Raw genomic sequence first — 16,391 nt, 5'->3', positions numbered from 1 at the left:
ACAGGCTCCTGCCTGCTCTGGGTTTTGAGGAATATAATTGCCCAGCAGACCCAGAGCTTTCTTTTTTCTGCTGAGCTCTGCCACTCAGACTCACATTCATTATGTGGGGGCTTATACACAGAGCCCCCGGGGGAGAGGGATGGCCCGACTCCACTCCAGATGCATGTGGTCCCCCTGGTCATGCCCTCTATTAGAGCACGGCTGGGCAGACCCCTCGGCCTTTCTCCAGGAATTTGAAGGGATCAGGATGAAGGCTGAAGCTTAGATTTTGAGCAGAGGTAATTTCAGAAGGTGGAATCATAGCTTAAGGAACCCTCTGGAGAATTTTCCTGATGCAAAGCTAACAAGACATTGTGATAATTTCTCTGGAGTTGGCCTCATTCCAAGTTGGATTTTAAACGCAGATTATAAAGCAAACACCATCCCCCACAAGTATTAAAGGAGGGGAAAATAACAGAACGGGGGCTGCAAAAATGGTCTCTATTGTGGGACCAAAAGCCGTCAATCATGCAGGCTGACAGGCATCAGAGATTGACAGACAGGCCCTCGCTCCTGACTTCAGTTATCAAGGGGAATGGGAAAAGTGTCTGCAAGAACATGTTAAATTGCCAAAGTCATTACCAGTCACCAATTACCAAAGAAAAGATAACAAGGCGTATTTTAGAAAAATCGATGCAACAACATGCATTTCAATACAGTGAGGTTTTTAGAACTTTTGAAAACAAAACGAACTATTTAGGGAATACACAATGGTTTTCAGTGAATACCAAACACTGGGTTTTGTAAAGTCATCAATATTCACTTTAGATTTGGCTCTGCTTAAGGGGAGCAAAGATCAAGCAGTAAACTAATATACTTCATTTTTTTTTTTCTCTAGTTCCATTCAAAGGACAAAATGGTGACTGGAGGGCCAGGGGGCTCTCCTGTAAACTCCTCTGAAGAAAGGCCTGGCTGGTCTTTGAGGGCACCTCCTGGGGCCCTGGGCATGGAGGGGGCACAGGTCAAGTAGGCAGCGATCTGCTGAGGAGATGTGGGTGGTTGTCCATGGGATCCTTCCATACAACCCAGCAGAACGTCCTAATCACCTGCTCTCAGCCCTGCCTATGGTCGGACCCTGGGGATGAAGAAAGACACAATTCCTGCCCTACTGGGTCTCGTAGTCTGGGTGGGGAGGTGCACACGACCCAGTGAATTGTGAGACGAAGCAGGCTTATGAGAGTTACCAAACAGAAGTATGAATGGAGTGCAACAAGAATATAGGAAAGGTTGAGGCTACTGCAGCCTGGAGGGATCAGAGAAGGCTGCGGAAAGAAGGAAGCGTTTGAGCTGATTCTCGCAGAATGAGGTCTTCTTTAATTGCAGTTGCAAATGCCTGAAAGGAGGAGAGTGCAGCAAGACATAAGCGAAAAGCCTCAAAGGAGGAGAGAGCGGTGAGATGACAATAGGAGAGCAAGGGTGAGCTTGGTAAGCTTGAAATGACTGGCTGAGGTGTTGGCCATTTTGTAGGCAAGGGGAGACATTGCAAGTTCTTCAAAGCACAAACCAGAATTTGTGCTTTAGGGAGACAACTCTGGCAGCAGTGCAGCAAATGGATGAGAGGATGGCACTTTGGAGGATTGTTGGAGGACATCCCATGAGAGGGCCTGAAGTCCTTGACAAGGATTGGGGTAGCTGGGAAGATTCAATGGGCTGCCATCATATTGCGTGCATGAGCCTGGGAGGCCTCTCCCTGGTCTCTGCTTCCAGAAAGCCTTTCCACCTCTCAGGCTCTGCCCAGGTACTGTGTCCTCATGCTGCCTCTCCTCATCCACTGTTTGAACATCTCCCTCCTTCTCTGAGCTCCGGGTCCTCTGTTGAGTGGCCCGTCATGTATGAGTTGCTCACAGTTGTCACGATAGTCCAGGTTAGAAGCTCTGCAAGGAGAGAATTCTGTCATGTACATCTCTGTGGCTCTTCCAGTGCACAGTGCAGCCTCCTTACAGCATAGGGACGAAGTGAAACAGCAAAACCCCGAGCGGGGAAGCATTTTATAGTAATGCTCAAGAAAGATCAGAGCTGTTCGGAGTTTGCCCAGTGGGCCACTGATTTTCAGCTTGGACCTAGTCTGCCAAAAGGACCTTATGTGACTGGTTAAAATAAGACTTATAAACCTTTCCCAACCCTGCAGTGTGAGCAGGGCCTGGAGGCAGTAGATTGAGTGTCCAGAGAGAGAAAAAGAGCTGCTGGACCTCAAAAGTAGGAAGTAATAGGTGAGAAGCAGAGGCATTTGTAGTTAGCATCGGAAGAAAGCAAACCCCTTTCCATGTGATCGGTAGGGCGCATGACCATATCATTAATTACCCAAACAGGGACTCTTTTCAGGGTGAAAGGGGCACTATCAGTAGTTACTACATGGCAGCAGGCTTAAATTGAGATTGTCCCTGAAAAAATAGAATGTGGGGCCACCTTGGTGATAGATGCTGCTGTTAGCCTGTCTCTCTGCTCCCCTGACCCCGACTCCTTATATTTTATAGATGGCAGGAACTTCCACTCTTGGCCTCTCCCCATTCCTCCTCCTTCTCCCCAGGACTTACCTGAATCTGGGTAATTTGGATGAGGACAGAGCGTAGCTCAGCCCCTTCTAGGTCCTCTCTCTTTTAGAGAAGCTGTGCTCAGGATCAGGGCATTCTCTCTTTCTCCATGTGGTCAAGTTAAGGGGCAGATCAAGTTAAGGGGCAGGCTGAGATTGTCTAGTAGACCAGTGATTGGATGGAGGGAGAAATATTAGGAATCTCAGCTGCCCACTGATCTAAACCTTTATCAGCCTTAGCAAAGCTCTGTCTAATTCTAGTATCTCTTTCTCAGTTGGTTCTATAATCAGAGCAGAGTGTGACTCTCACTCTCGCAAACATAATAGCTGCCTTAAGCAGAGGCTGGGAGTTTTCAGAATTAGATAAAGACCCTCATCCGAGGGCGTGACGTGCCAGCAGAGGCCAGCATGAGATGGAGGCTGGGGAGAACCCATACTAGAGGATCCTTCAACGTGGACAACACAAGAAAAAAATTCTGGGCTGAATTTATCTTTGTGTCCATATCTGAGTATGAGTTTCCACTAGTTTCTTTTGGAGAGGATATGGAAATTAAATATCAGAACCCAACAATATGTATATATTTTGAAAATAAATTTTGTTGAGATAATAAATTACATGCAATAAACAAACCCATTTGAGTTTTGACAAATGAATACACCCGTGTAACCACCACAGCAATCAATATATAGAACATTTCCATCTCCCCAAAAAGTGCCTTTGTGCCCCTTCCCAGTCAATCCTCCATCCAAAATTTCCCTCCACAGGAACCACTGATGTGATTTCCATCATTATAGCTTAATTTGTCTATTCGAGAACATCATACACATAGATTCACGCAGTATGTTTTCTTTTGCGTTTGATTTATCCATGTTGTAGCATGTATTAGTAATTCTTATTTTTTTCATTGCTGAGTAGTATTCCATTGTATGGATGTGCCACAGTTTATCCATTCACCTGTTGATGGACATTTGGGTTGTTTCTAGTTTTAGGCTGATATATTTGTGTACGAGTCTTTCTACGGCCGTGTATTTTTCTTGGGTAAATACCTAGGCATTGCTGTGTCATATAATAAGTATATACTTAAATTTATAAGAACCTGCAAACTTCTTTTCTAAAGGAGTTGTACAATTTTACACACTCCACCAGAAATGTGTGAGAGTTCTACTTGCCCTACATACTCACTAACGCTTGGTATTGTCAGTCTTTTTAGATTTAGCCACTGTAATGACTATGAAGCAGTACTTCACTGAGGTTTTAATTTGCATTTCCTTGGTGACTAATGATGTTGAACACCTTTTTATGTAGTTATTGGCCACATCTAAATCTTCGTTTGTGAAATGCTTTATTAAATATTTTGCCAATTTTAAAATATACATATTTATTTTTATATTTATATATAAATACATAAATCTTAATTTTATCTGGCCTAAAGATGCCCAGATAGCTGGTGAAACATTATTTCTGGGTATGTCTCTGAGGGTGTTTCTGTAAGAGACTAACATCTGAGTCAGTAGACTGAGTAGAGATATCTGCCCTCATCAGTGTGGGCAGGCATCATTCAATCTATCGGGGACCCAAATGGAACAAAAAGATGAAGGAAGGGTAAATTCTTTCTTCTCGAGTTGGGATGTCCATCCTCTCCTGCCCTTGGACATTGGAGCTCTTGGTTCTTGGGCCTTTGGACTCTAGGACTTATACCAATAGCCCCCTGATTTTCAGGCCTTTGAATTTGGACTGAATTATACTGCTGGCTTTCCTGAGTTTCCAGCTTGCAGACGGCAGATTGTGGAACCTCTCAGCCTCCATAATCATAATGTGAGCCAATTCCTATAATAAATCTCCTCTTATGCATATATCTATATATATCCTATTGGTTCTGTTTCTCTGAAGAACCCTGACTAATACTATACATAAAACAAAGGACAAAGTACTTTTTGCATTCTGTTTTATAGTTTATAGTTTTAGGTTATATGTTTAGGCCTATGATCCATTCAAGTTAATTTTTGGTATGGTGTGAGGTAGGGGTTAAAGTTTACTTTTTTCCCATAAGGATACCCAGTTGTTCCATGACCATTTGTTGAGAGATTATCCTTTTCCCCTTTGAATCACTTTGGCATCTTTGTCAAAAGTCAACTGAACATATATGTATAGGTCTATTTCTTGACTCTATTCTTTCCATTGACTTATCTGTATATCCTTTGGTGAATACTACATTGCCTTGATTACTATAGCTTTATAGTAATATAATCAGGTAGTATAAGTCCTCCAACTTTAGAACACCACACTATGTATCATTTGTGACTGTTGGAAATAAATGTGCTTGAATTAAATGTATAATAAATTGTATACATTATCCTTTCCTAGTGTGGGTTTTTCAATTACTCTCAGTCAATGTTTGTGGTTTTCTGAGAATCTCGAGTTAAAGTACTCATTTGGATTTTCAATAAATAAAGATCTGGACCGGTGAACTCCCTTGCTAGAGCAGTCATGATTCTGGTTGCAAACTAGATAACCAGCCTTCCTTATAGGATGTTGCTTTTTAACAAGGTGGATTTCTGGCTGGGTTTGCTCCCCCTCACACTGGCACATACAAGGGCATCAACACATCTGTTCTGTGGTTTCTCCAGCTGTGTTGTGATGGAAAGAATGCTGGAGTAGCTGGCTGCAGAGTACTCCCCTCTGGCATTCACCACAGTGCTGCTTGGGATTCTCACAAATTGCTCGAAAAGACATAAATCAAAGAGTCACCTTCAGGACTCACAAAAGCCCCAGCATCTGCTTGGGTCTAACCCCTCCAGTAGATCTACTGGTCTCCAAGCAGGAGCTGCCCTCAGATGGGGTCTGCCTGCTACTTGGACACTGAATACACCATAAATCCTCACCAGAGCCTGAAGTTGAGCCAGGCTTTACCTGGGACCCAAGCAGTATCATTCCATTCCAAAAGGACTGTTTTCCTAAACTGCAGTTTGACTCCAACCCTCCCGCAGTCCTTGTTTCCCTGCAGCAGGTGTGTTTAGCACAGCCTTCAACTTGGACTGCAGTGAAGACTTGGAATCAAAAGATCCGGGCCCAGGTTCTGGCTCTGACACCTACTGATAGAGCCACCTTGGAGAAAGCACATTTCTGGAGTCTAATTCTTCCCCTGGGGAACAGAGACTCCAACATCTTCATCATAGGGCTACTGTCTGCACATGGAAGTGTTTTATCAATATAAACCACAGTGCAGGAATCCACGTAAAGGATTGTTATTACTGTTATTTCTCCTTGTAGCCAAAATGTGGCTATCAGAGGCATGAGAAATGTCAGTGGTTCCTACAGGAGAAAAGGTGTGTATATTAGTTTCCTACGGCCACTGTAACAAGTTACCACCAACTTGGTGATTTAAAGCCACAAAAATTTATTCTCTCACAGTTCTGGAGGCCAGAAGTCTGAGATCAGTTCCACTGAGCTAAAATGAAGGTGTTGGCAGGGTCACGCGTCCTCCAGAGCCTCGAGGAAAGAATCTGTTCCCGGCTTTGTCCAGCTTCTGGAGGCTGCTGGCAATCCTTGTGCTTGTGGTCGCGTCTCCAGTCTCTGCCTCCATCTTCACTTTGCCTTCTCCACCTCTGTCTACTTTTACTCCTCCTCTCTCTTATAAGACACTTGTGATAGCATTTAGGGCCATCCGGTTAATCTAGCATAATCGCCTCATCTCAAGATCCTTAACTTAATCACATCTTTAAAAACTTTACCATGCAGGTAACATTCACAGGTTCCAGGGATTAGGATCTGATATTTCACGAGGCTACCACGTAGCCCACTACAGTGTGTGTGTGTGTGTGTGCATGTGTGCATGCGTGTGTGTGTGTGTGTGTGTGTGTTGGTGGGTGTGATATAGAACAGGAAAGGAAAGCACACCTTTAGTCACATTTATCAAATCACCTCCCAAGACAAAACATTCTGTAAGTTGTTCTAAATGACCTTCGTGGACGCTTGCCCAAAGTTTTCCCCAAACTTCTCCGTGGAAGAATAGCCCTTTTACAGATGCATGGAGCATCAGAGCTGCCAGGACTTTTATTATTCACCTATACCAGGGGTCAGCTACCTACACCCTGGGGGCCAAATTCGGTCCCTGCCAGTTTCTGAGTTGTGTAGTTGCGATGGAGACCATTCAGCCCTCAAAGCCTAAAATACTTCCTATCTGGCCCTTTACAGAAAAAGCAGCTCTTGGTCTAGACCAATGCCTCCACCACACAGATGGGGAAACAACCTGAGTAGGGCAGGTGACTTGCCCAAGTTCCCACAGAGACTTGGGGGCAGATTCCAGATCTGTGAGTCTAGTGCTCTTGCAGAATATGACACCCCCAGGGCTCCACTCTGCTAGAGCTTCCTCCAGCATGTGGGTGGGTGGAGCCCAGTGCCTCAGAAGTCAGGTTCGGGCAGCTCTCAGCCTCCTATAAGGACGATCTTTTAGCAAGGTCTGCCCTCAGCTCCCGGAGAGGTTCAAGCAGAAGCTGGACGTCTTCTTAGTGAGTATCCTCGAGATGGTGTCTGACAAATAGAGGAACGGATAATGAAGTGAATAAATGGCGTGGTCAAGGTGTTTGAGGATTCTAAGCTGGCTCAGTGCTTCCTAGGCCTAGAGAACACGGGGAGCCTTGAGTTAGGGCAGCAAGAAGGATCCCAGAGACCTGACTCAGCCAAACCTCTGGCCTGAGGCCAATATGGGGCATATCCCCCAACTGGCCACCGCCTAAGAGGCCACATGAAAACTCGAGAGTTTGCAGAAGCAGTTGAGCTGTTGAAGCCCACCAGTGACTCTCAGAGAGGTGGAGAGGGACCGTGGGGCCTTTAATGATGACTAATTTGCAGCTTATTAATGCGGCGGTAATTAAGAATATTCATTTTATTAAAAGCCGTTTATTGTAATAGTGCATGCAAATCTGGAGACTGGCATTGTGCTCACGTACCAATCGACACAGGTCTATTGTGGCTCCATGGATGGCAGGTCGCTGCGTCACTAATTGTTAAGAGTTTAGGGTCTAATTTTAAACCCTTTTAATTCCATTTGAAATAATTGCCCTAATGAAATTCAAAGTACTCAGAGGCAGCCATGGAAAAGGCAGATGATGCCTCCCCCCCCGCCCCTGAGGAGTAGGCTTTGAGAGCTGTGGCAGGAGCTGAACTTGTCCTGAGGGCTTGCGCTGGCTGCTCTCTCTTCTCCTAAGAGAAAGCTGACCCCAGTGAAGGCTGGCAAAGTCCTGCGAGGGTCTGGCCCCTGTCTGAAGTGCTGACCACCGCTGAGGCTGGGAATGGCTGGCCTGGGTGGAGAGGGACTGCAGGAGGAGGACGCTGTCTAGGATAAGTCATTTCTGTAAGCCACACAGGGGTAGGATCTGTGGAGAGGAGGGGGAGCCCCCGCCCAGAGACAATGCCCCAGGTCCCATGGCATCATGGACTCCTGGGACATGCTTCAGAGCAGCTGAACCCAGGAATCATCTTCAATACGACAAAACTCTTCCTGAGGGTGTCCTGCAAGCCAGGCACTCTACCAGGCATTTGACATGTATTACCCCATCTATGAGGTGGATCACATCATTTTCTCCATTTTACCGATGAGGCAAGTGAGGCTGGGAGAGGATCAGTATCTTTTCAAAAGTCAAACAGGTTAGGTAACAGAGGCAGACTGGAACCAAAGCTTTTCCGTCTGTCTTCTCAGAGGTTTACATCCAGTTTACCTCCTGCAGAGGTGGTTCTGGAACCAGCACTGAGTAACTTGAATGCAGTGTTTGTTCCTCTACACCTGTGGTAGGAGATCAGGGGAAGGGCATTTCAGAGAAAGGGATCAGCATGAGCAAAGGCTCAGAAGCTTGAAAGTCCACGGCATCTGGCGGACAGACTCTAAGATGATTCCTATGATCCTCATTTTCTGGTTTTCATTCCCTGAGTGTCGTTGAGACCTGTGACTTGTTTCTAACCGATAGATTATGACAAAGGTTATGAGATGTCACTCCCATTATCTCCTTATGTTTATAATACTCCATCTGGCTAGCAGTCTTGCTCTCTCTCTTCTGCTGGCTTTGGAGAAGCAAGCACTCATGTTGTAAACTGCCTGTGGAGGGACCTGCATGGCAAAGAGCTGCAGGTAGCTTGTCGGAGTAGAGAGCCTTAGTCCTTCAGCTTGAAGGAACTGAAGTCTGCCATCAACCTTAGTGAGCCTCATAGTGGACCCTTCCCCAGTCAAACTTCAAGATAAGAATGCAGCCCAGCCAACACCTTGGTTGCAACCTGGTGAGATCCTGAAGCAGAGAACCCAGATGAACCATGCCTGGACTCCTGACCCAGAGAAACTGTGAGATAATACACATGTGTTGTTTTAAGCTGCCGTATTTGTGGTAATTTGTGACTCAACAATACAAATGAACGCAACATCTAAAAAGAATGGCAAGAAAAGCAGGGAGGCTAGGATAGTTTTCAATCTTTTGCCCACATGATACAACTCCCGTTAGAAACAGTGGCCACTGATAGCAGTGCAGAAAGTTAGGCTGCAAAGGCAGAGAGAGCCATCAACATGAAGGGCCTTTTTTACCATGTTAAGAAGTGTGGGCTGTCTCCTTTAGGATATAATTATGGTGGAGTTTTAGGAGGGGGTGACATGGTCAGAACTGTATTAGAGAAAGATCACTCTGGTGGCCAGAGCCTAGGATGGATTGGAGGCAGGGAGATCTGGCAGGCAATTGCAGTAGTTCAGGTAAGAGATGATAAAAGCTTGAACCAAAGGAGAAGAAGTGAAGATAGAGAGAAAGGTAGTTTGCATTTTGGAGGCAGAAAGTAGAACATCCAGTAAGATAACATTTCTTCTGCTCTTAAAGATCTTCAGGAAAGGAAATATTCTAGCTCACACTTTTCTTGTGTACAATACTCTACCAAAGGCAACTTCATTAACCTGGTTTTAGCATTGCCTTTTCAGTGATATTGCTATAAAGAGGTTCTGTGTTTTGGGGTATCCTTCTTCCCCCAAGCACATTGCATGGTAGTCTCACCTTCTTGGGGGCAGCTGTGACTGTTTTCATTTTACAGAGCCTCAGAGAATGACCACAGTGAAATCATTCCCATAGGACCTTTCTGGTCATATGCCACTTACCATGTCATCTGCCACCACCTAAAGGATTTAGCATTTTTCCTTTTGCAGAGAACTTATTTGGACCTTAATAAGATCTTGCAGAATGAATGAGAAGTGCAAAGACAGAAATCTTGACCCTTCACTGCCTATCCATTCTTTGAGCATTATTGACACTAGGCATAGAGAATACCAGAGTTAAATGAGAAATAGCCTTAGCCTCTAGGCATTCACAGTCTATTGAGAAAGAAAAATGTGTAAAGCAAAAAGTGCAGCAGAAGATTCCTATACTATAGGCATACACTGAATAGTCTGGGATTCCCAAAGAAAGGGTGGATACATCACTCAAGTTGAGGGATTTTCCAAGCAAAGCGTTCAACTAATGCAAATGTACAGAGTCATGGAAAGACATAATACCTCTGGAAATAAATGTAGGACAGGATTCAAGGGAGGGAGGGAGGGAGAGTTCAGATATGTCAGCAGGGTCCAGATCATATAGGGCCTCCTGTGTCTCAGAGGCTTGGACTGTATTTTGTGGGCAAGAGGACCTGCTAAACCAGAGTAAAGAGGGAGGGGACGTGGTCAGAGTTTCATCCCACAAAGTTGACCCTTGTGCGTTGTGATGTTATCTTATAAACAGGGTGCTCCTTTGGGTTCTCCATCTCAGTGACTGAGGCCAAAAGTCTGAAAGTTATTCAAGACACACCTTCTCCCTCCAATCAGCAAGCCCCATCTATATTACCTCCTCAATATCTCTTAATATGGCTCACTTCTCTTTAACTCCACTGCCACCACTGTATTCTAAGTGCCATCGTCTTTCATCTGGTCTACTGAATGGCCTCCTGACTGTTCTTCCAGGATTCACTCTACACTTCCTCAAATCTGTTCTCCATAACCAGACCATCTTTTTTTTCTTTTTAAGGTAAAATGTACCTACAGCGAACTGCACAGATTCTAACTATATAATTTGATGAGTTTTGACAAATGTATATACCCATGTAATAACCAATCAAAATATAGGACACAAATCCATCACTAAAAACTTCCCACGTTTTTCCTGTTGGGTCAATCTCTACCCACCGTAGGCAACCACTGTTCTGATTTCTATTACCAGACATAAATTTTGTATCAGGATTCTTTTGATCAACATGTTTTTGAGATTCACCCATGCTGTAATATGTATCAGTAGTTCAATCCTGTTTATCATTGGGTAGTATTCAATTGTGTGAATATACCACGATTTATTTATCAATTTACCTGTTACTGGATATTTGGGCTGTTTCCACTTTGGGGCTATTATGAATAATGCTGCTAAGGACACTCACATATAGGCCTTTTAGAAGGTACATGTTTTCATTTCTCTAAGGTAACTACCTAGCCGTGTACTGTCTGGACCATATGCTAAGTGTATATTTAATTACTATCAAACAGTTCTCCATTTTATACTCTTAGGGGCAATTCCAATGTCTCCACATCTTTGTCAACACCAAGTATTTTCTATCTCTTTAATTCTAGTCATTTTAGTGGGTGTAAGGTGGCATCACATTGTGGCTTTAATGCATTTCCCTAATGACTAATGATGTTGAGCAACTTTTCATGTGCTTATACTCATTCGTATATATTGTTTTGTGAGGTGTATTTTGAAGCATTTTGCCCTTTTTTATTGGGTGGTTTGTCTTTTTATTATTGACTTTTAGGACTTCTTTATATAGCTAGACAGACATATATATTGAGAATATTTTCTCCCAGTCTGTGGCTTATTTTTCCTTTTAGTAATGGCAGAGCAGTTTTGAAGTTTTGATGAAGTCTAATTTATCAATTGTTTTGTGATTAGTTCTTTTTATATGCTAAAAAATGTTTGCCTATCCCAATGTTATAAACATTGCCTTATATGTTTTTTTCTAGATGTTTTAGATATTACATTTAGGTTTATTATCTATTCAAATTAATTTTTGTGTATGATGGGAGGTAGGAATTGAAGTTAATTTTTCCATATGTTTTTTCCACTTGTTTTTAGCATCATTTGTTGAGAAGACTTTCATTGCCACATTGAATTACCTTGGTGCTTTCGTTTAAATTCAGATGACTGTATATGATGGATCTACTTTTGAACTCTCTATTCTGTTCCATTGGCCTAATTGTCTATCCTTATTTTCACACTATACTATCTTGATTACTATAGCTTTATAAGCTTTTTATAAGTCTTAAAATCAGGCAAAGTCCTCCAACTATGTTCTTTATTTCAAGATTGTTTTGGCCATTCTATGTCTTTTGCAATTTATATATATTTTAGAATCAACCTGTCAATTTCACTTCAAAAAAACAGCCTATTGAATTTATTATCGAGATTGCATTGTATCTATAATATTTGGAGGAGAATCAATATCTTAACAACATTCAGACTTCCAATCCATAAACATGGTATATTTCTTCACTTATTTAGGTCTTCTTTAATTTCATCTTTTGTGTTTTCAATGTAAAGATCCTTGCACATCTTTTGTTAAATTTATTCCTCAGCGTTTTATATTTTTATGCTATTGTAAATGAAATTTTCTAATTGTTTGTTTCTAGTATATAGAAATACAATTGATCTGTGTATCTAGTGATCTTGTTAAATTAATGTGTTAGAGTAATTTAAAAAATTTTATTTCTTAGAGTTTCTACATAAATAGTCATGTCGCTGGTGAGTAAAGACAGTTTTATTTCTTCTTTTCCAATATTTCTTTCTTTTTCTTCCTAATTTTATTGGCTAGAACCCCCAATACAATGTTGAACAGACGTGGAGAAAGCAGACATCCTTGCCTCATTCCCAATATTAGGTGAAAATTGTTCAGTATTTTACCCACTAAGTATGATATTCATTGTAGGTTTCTGTTTTTGTTGTTGTCATTACTGTTGCTGTTGTTTATGATGCCCTTTATGAGATTGAGGAAGTTTTCTGTGAGCTGAATGGGTGCTGAATTTCTCAAATGATTTTTATGAATCTATTAAGAGTATTTTTCTCCTTTATTTTTGTAATGTAGTGAATTACATTGATTTCCAAATGTTAAATCGACCCTGCATTTCTGGCCTATGATGCAGTATCCTGTTTATATATTTCTAGATTCAATTTATTAATTTTTTATTCAGGATTTTTGCACCTATGTTCATGAAAAATATTGGCACATGGCTTTTTTTCCTTATAATATCATTGTCTGGTTTTGGTATCGGGGTTATGCTGGCTTTATAAAATGAGATGAAATTGTTCCATCATCTATTTTCTATTTTTGAAAGAATGTGTGTAAGATTGATATTATTTATTCCTTAAATGTTTAACAGGAGTCACCAAGGAAATCTTCTGGGTCTAGAGTTTTCTTTATGGGAAGGTTTTTTATTATAAATTCAAATTATTTAATAAATAAAGACCCATTCCAGTTATCTATTTCTTCTTGTGTCAATTTTGATAAGTCGTGTTTGTGTATGTGTTTAAGGAATTTGTCCACTTTATCTAAGCTCCAATTTATCAGCTAAACATTGCTTTATTTTTTCTTTTAATATCTATAGCATCTGTAGTGATAGCTCCTTTATACCTGATATTGTGTTCTCTCTCTCTGTGTGTCTCTGTCTCTTTTTGAATTTCTCTTTCTGATCCGTCTTGCTAGGGGTTTTTTCAATTTTATTAATCTTTCTGAGGAATGAACTTTGACTTTGTTAATTTTCTTTCTTCTTTGCTTTTTTCTATTGCATTTATTTCCACTCATCTTTATTATTTCCTTTCTTTTACTTACTTTTATTTAATTTTTCTCTTTATAATTTCTTTTTTTTTTAAATTTTTTGTTTATTGCAGTAACTGGTTTATAACATTGTAAAAATTTCAGGTGTACATCATTATACTTCTATTGCTGCATAGATTACATCATGTTTACCACCAAAATACTAATTACAACCCATCACCACACACATGTACCGAATTATCCCTTTCACCCTCCTCCCTCCCCCCTTCCCCTCTGGTAACCACCAATCCAATCTCTGTCTCTATGTGTTTGTTTATTGTTGTTATTATCTACTACTTAATAAAGGAAATCATACGGTATTTGACCTTCTCCTTCTGACTTATTTCACTTTGCATTATATCCTCAATGTCCATCCACATTGTCACAAATGGCTGGATTTCATCGTTTCTTATGGCTGAGTAGTATTCCATTGTGTATATATACCACAGCTTCTTTATCCATTCGTCCCTTGATGGGCACTTAGGTTGCTTCCAAGTCTTGGCTATTGTGAATAAGGCTGCAATGAACACAGGGGTGCATGTACCTTTACAAATTGGTGTTTTCAAGTTCTTTGGATAAATACCCAACAGTGGAATAGCTGGATCATATGGTAGTTCTATCCTTGATTTTTTGAGGAATCTCCATACTGTTTTCCACAGTGGCTGTACCAGTTTGCACTCCCACCAGCAGTGTATGAGAGTTCCCTTCTCTGCACATCCTCTCCAACACATGTTGTTTCCTGTCTTGTTAATTATAGCCATTCTGACGGGCGTGAGGTGATATCTCATTGTAGTTTTGATTTGCATTTCCCTGATAGTTAGTGATTTTGAACATCTTTTCATGTGTCTGTTGGCCATCTGTATATCTTCTTTGGAGAAATGTCTGTTCAGGTCTTTTGCCCATTTTTTAATTGGGTTGGTAGTTTTTTTGTTGTTGAGATGCATGAGTTCTTTATATATTTTGGAGATTAAGCCCTTATCAGATGTATGGTTTGCAAATATCTTCTCCCAATTGTTAGGTTGTCTTTTCGTTTTGTTGATGGTTTCCTTTGCTGTGCAGAAGCTTTTTAGTTAAAAAGATTATACACCATGATCAAGTGGGATTTATTCCAGGTATGAAGGGATGGTTTAACATTCGCAAATCAATCAACGTAATACACCACATTAATAAAATGAAGAACAAAAATCACATGATCATCTCAATAGATGCAGAGAAAGCGTTTGACAAGATACAGCATCCATTTATGATAAAAACTCTGAATAAAATGGGTATAGAAGGAACGTATCTCAACATAATAAAGACCATATATGAGAAACCCACAGCTAATATCATCCTCAATGGTGAAAAACTGAAAGCCATCCCTCTAAGAACAGGAACCAGACAAGGATGCCCACTGTCACCACTCCTATTTAACATAGTACTGGAAGTCCTAGCCAGAGCAATCAGGCAAGAGAAAGAAATAAAAGGGATCCAAATTGGAAAGGAAGAAGTGAAACTGTCACTATTTGCAGATGACATGATTTTATATATAGAAAACCCTAAAGAATCCACCAGAAAACTTTTAGAAGTAATAAACGAGTATGGTAAAGTTGCAGGATACAAAATCAACATACAAAAATCAGTTGCATTTCTGTACATTAACAACGAAGTAGCAGAAAGAGAAATTAAGAATACCATCCCATTTACAATTGCAACAAAAAGAATAAAATACCGGGCCGGCCCCATGGCTTAGCGGTTAAGTGCACACACTCCGCTGCTGGCGGCCCGGGTTTGGATCCCGGGCGTGCACCGACGCACCGCTTCTCCGGCCGTGCTGAGGCCACGTCCCACATACAGCAACTAGAAGGATGTGCAACTATGACGTACAACTATCTACTGGGGCTTCAGGGAAAAATAAATAAATAAATAAAATTAAAAAAAAAGAATAAAATACCTAGGAATAAACTTAACCAAAGAGGTGAAAGAGCTGTACACCGAAAACTATAAAACATTTCTGAAAGAAATTGAAGAAGACACAAAGAAATGGAAAGATATTCCGTGCTCTTGGATTGGAAGAATTAACATAGTTAAGATGTCCATACTTCCTAAAGCCATCTATAGATTCAGTGCAATCCCTATCAAAGTTCCAACAACATTTTTCACAGAAATAGAACAAAGAATCCTAAAATTTATATGGAACAACAAAAGACCCCGAATAGCTAAAGGAATCCTGAGAAAAAAGAACAAAGCTGGAGGTATCACACTCCCTGATTTCAAAATATACTACAAAGCTATAGTAACCAAAACAGCATGGTACTGGCACAAAAAGAGACACACAGATCAATGGAATAGAATCGAAAGCCCAGAAATAAACCCACACATCTATGGACAGCTAATCTTTGACAAAGGAGCCAAGAACATACAATGCGGAAAAGAAAGTCTCTTCAACAAATGGTGTTGGGAAAACTGGACAGCCACATGCAAAAAAAAATGAAAGTAGACCCTTACCTTACACCATACACAAAAATTAACTCCAAATGGATTAAAGACTTGAATGTAAGACCTGAAACTGTGAAACGTCTAGAAGAAAACATAGGCAGTATGCTCTTCGACATCAGTCTTAGCAACATCTTTTCAAACACCATATCTGACCGGGCAAGAGAAACAATAGAAAAAATAAACAAATGGGACTACATCAAAATCTTTATAATTTCTTAAGGCAGAAACTTAGATCATTTATTTAAAAATCTTTCTTCTTTTCCAATATAAGCATTTAAATGCACGCACACACACACACACACACACACAGACACAGACACACACACAAATTTCCCTCTGAGCACTACTTTGACTACATCCCATAGATTTTGATACATGTATTTTTATTATCATTCGGTTCAAAATATCTTACAATTTCCTTTGTGATTTTTTCTTTGATGCATTGGTTATTTAGAAGTGCATTGTTTAATTTCCAATTATTTTGAACTTTGC

The sequence above is a fragment of the Ceratotherium simum genome, chromosome 22 (genome assembly GCF_057802395.1).
Source record: "Ceratotherium simum simum isolate JZ-2026a chromosome 22, ASM5780239v1, whole genome shotgun sequence".
NCBI classification, from domain to species: Eukaryota; Metazoa; Chordata; class Mammalia; order Perissodactyla; family Rhinocerotidae; genus Ceratotherium; species Ceratotherium simum.
Note: the sequence above shows the minus strand (reverse complement) of the source record.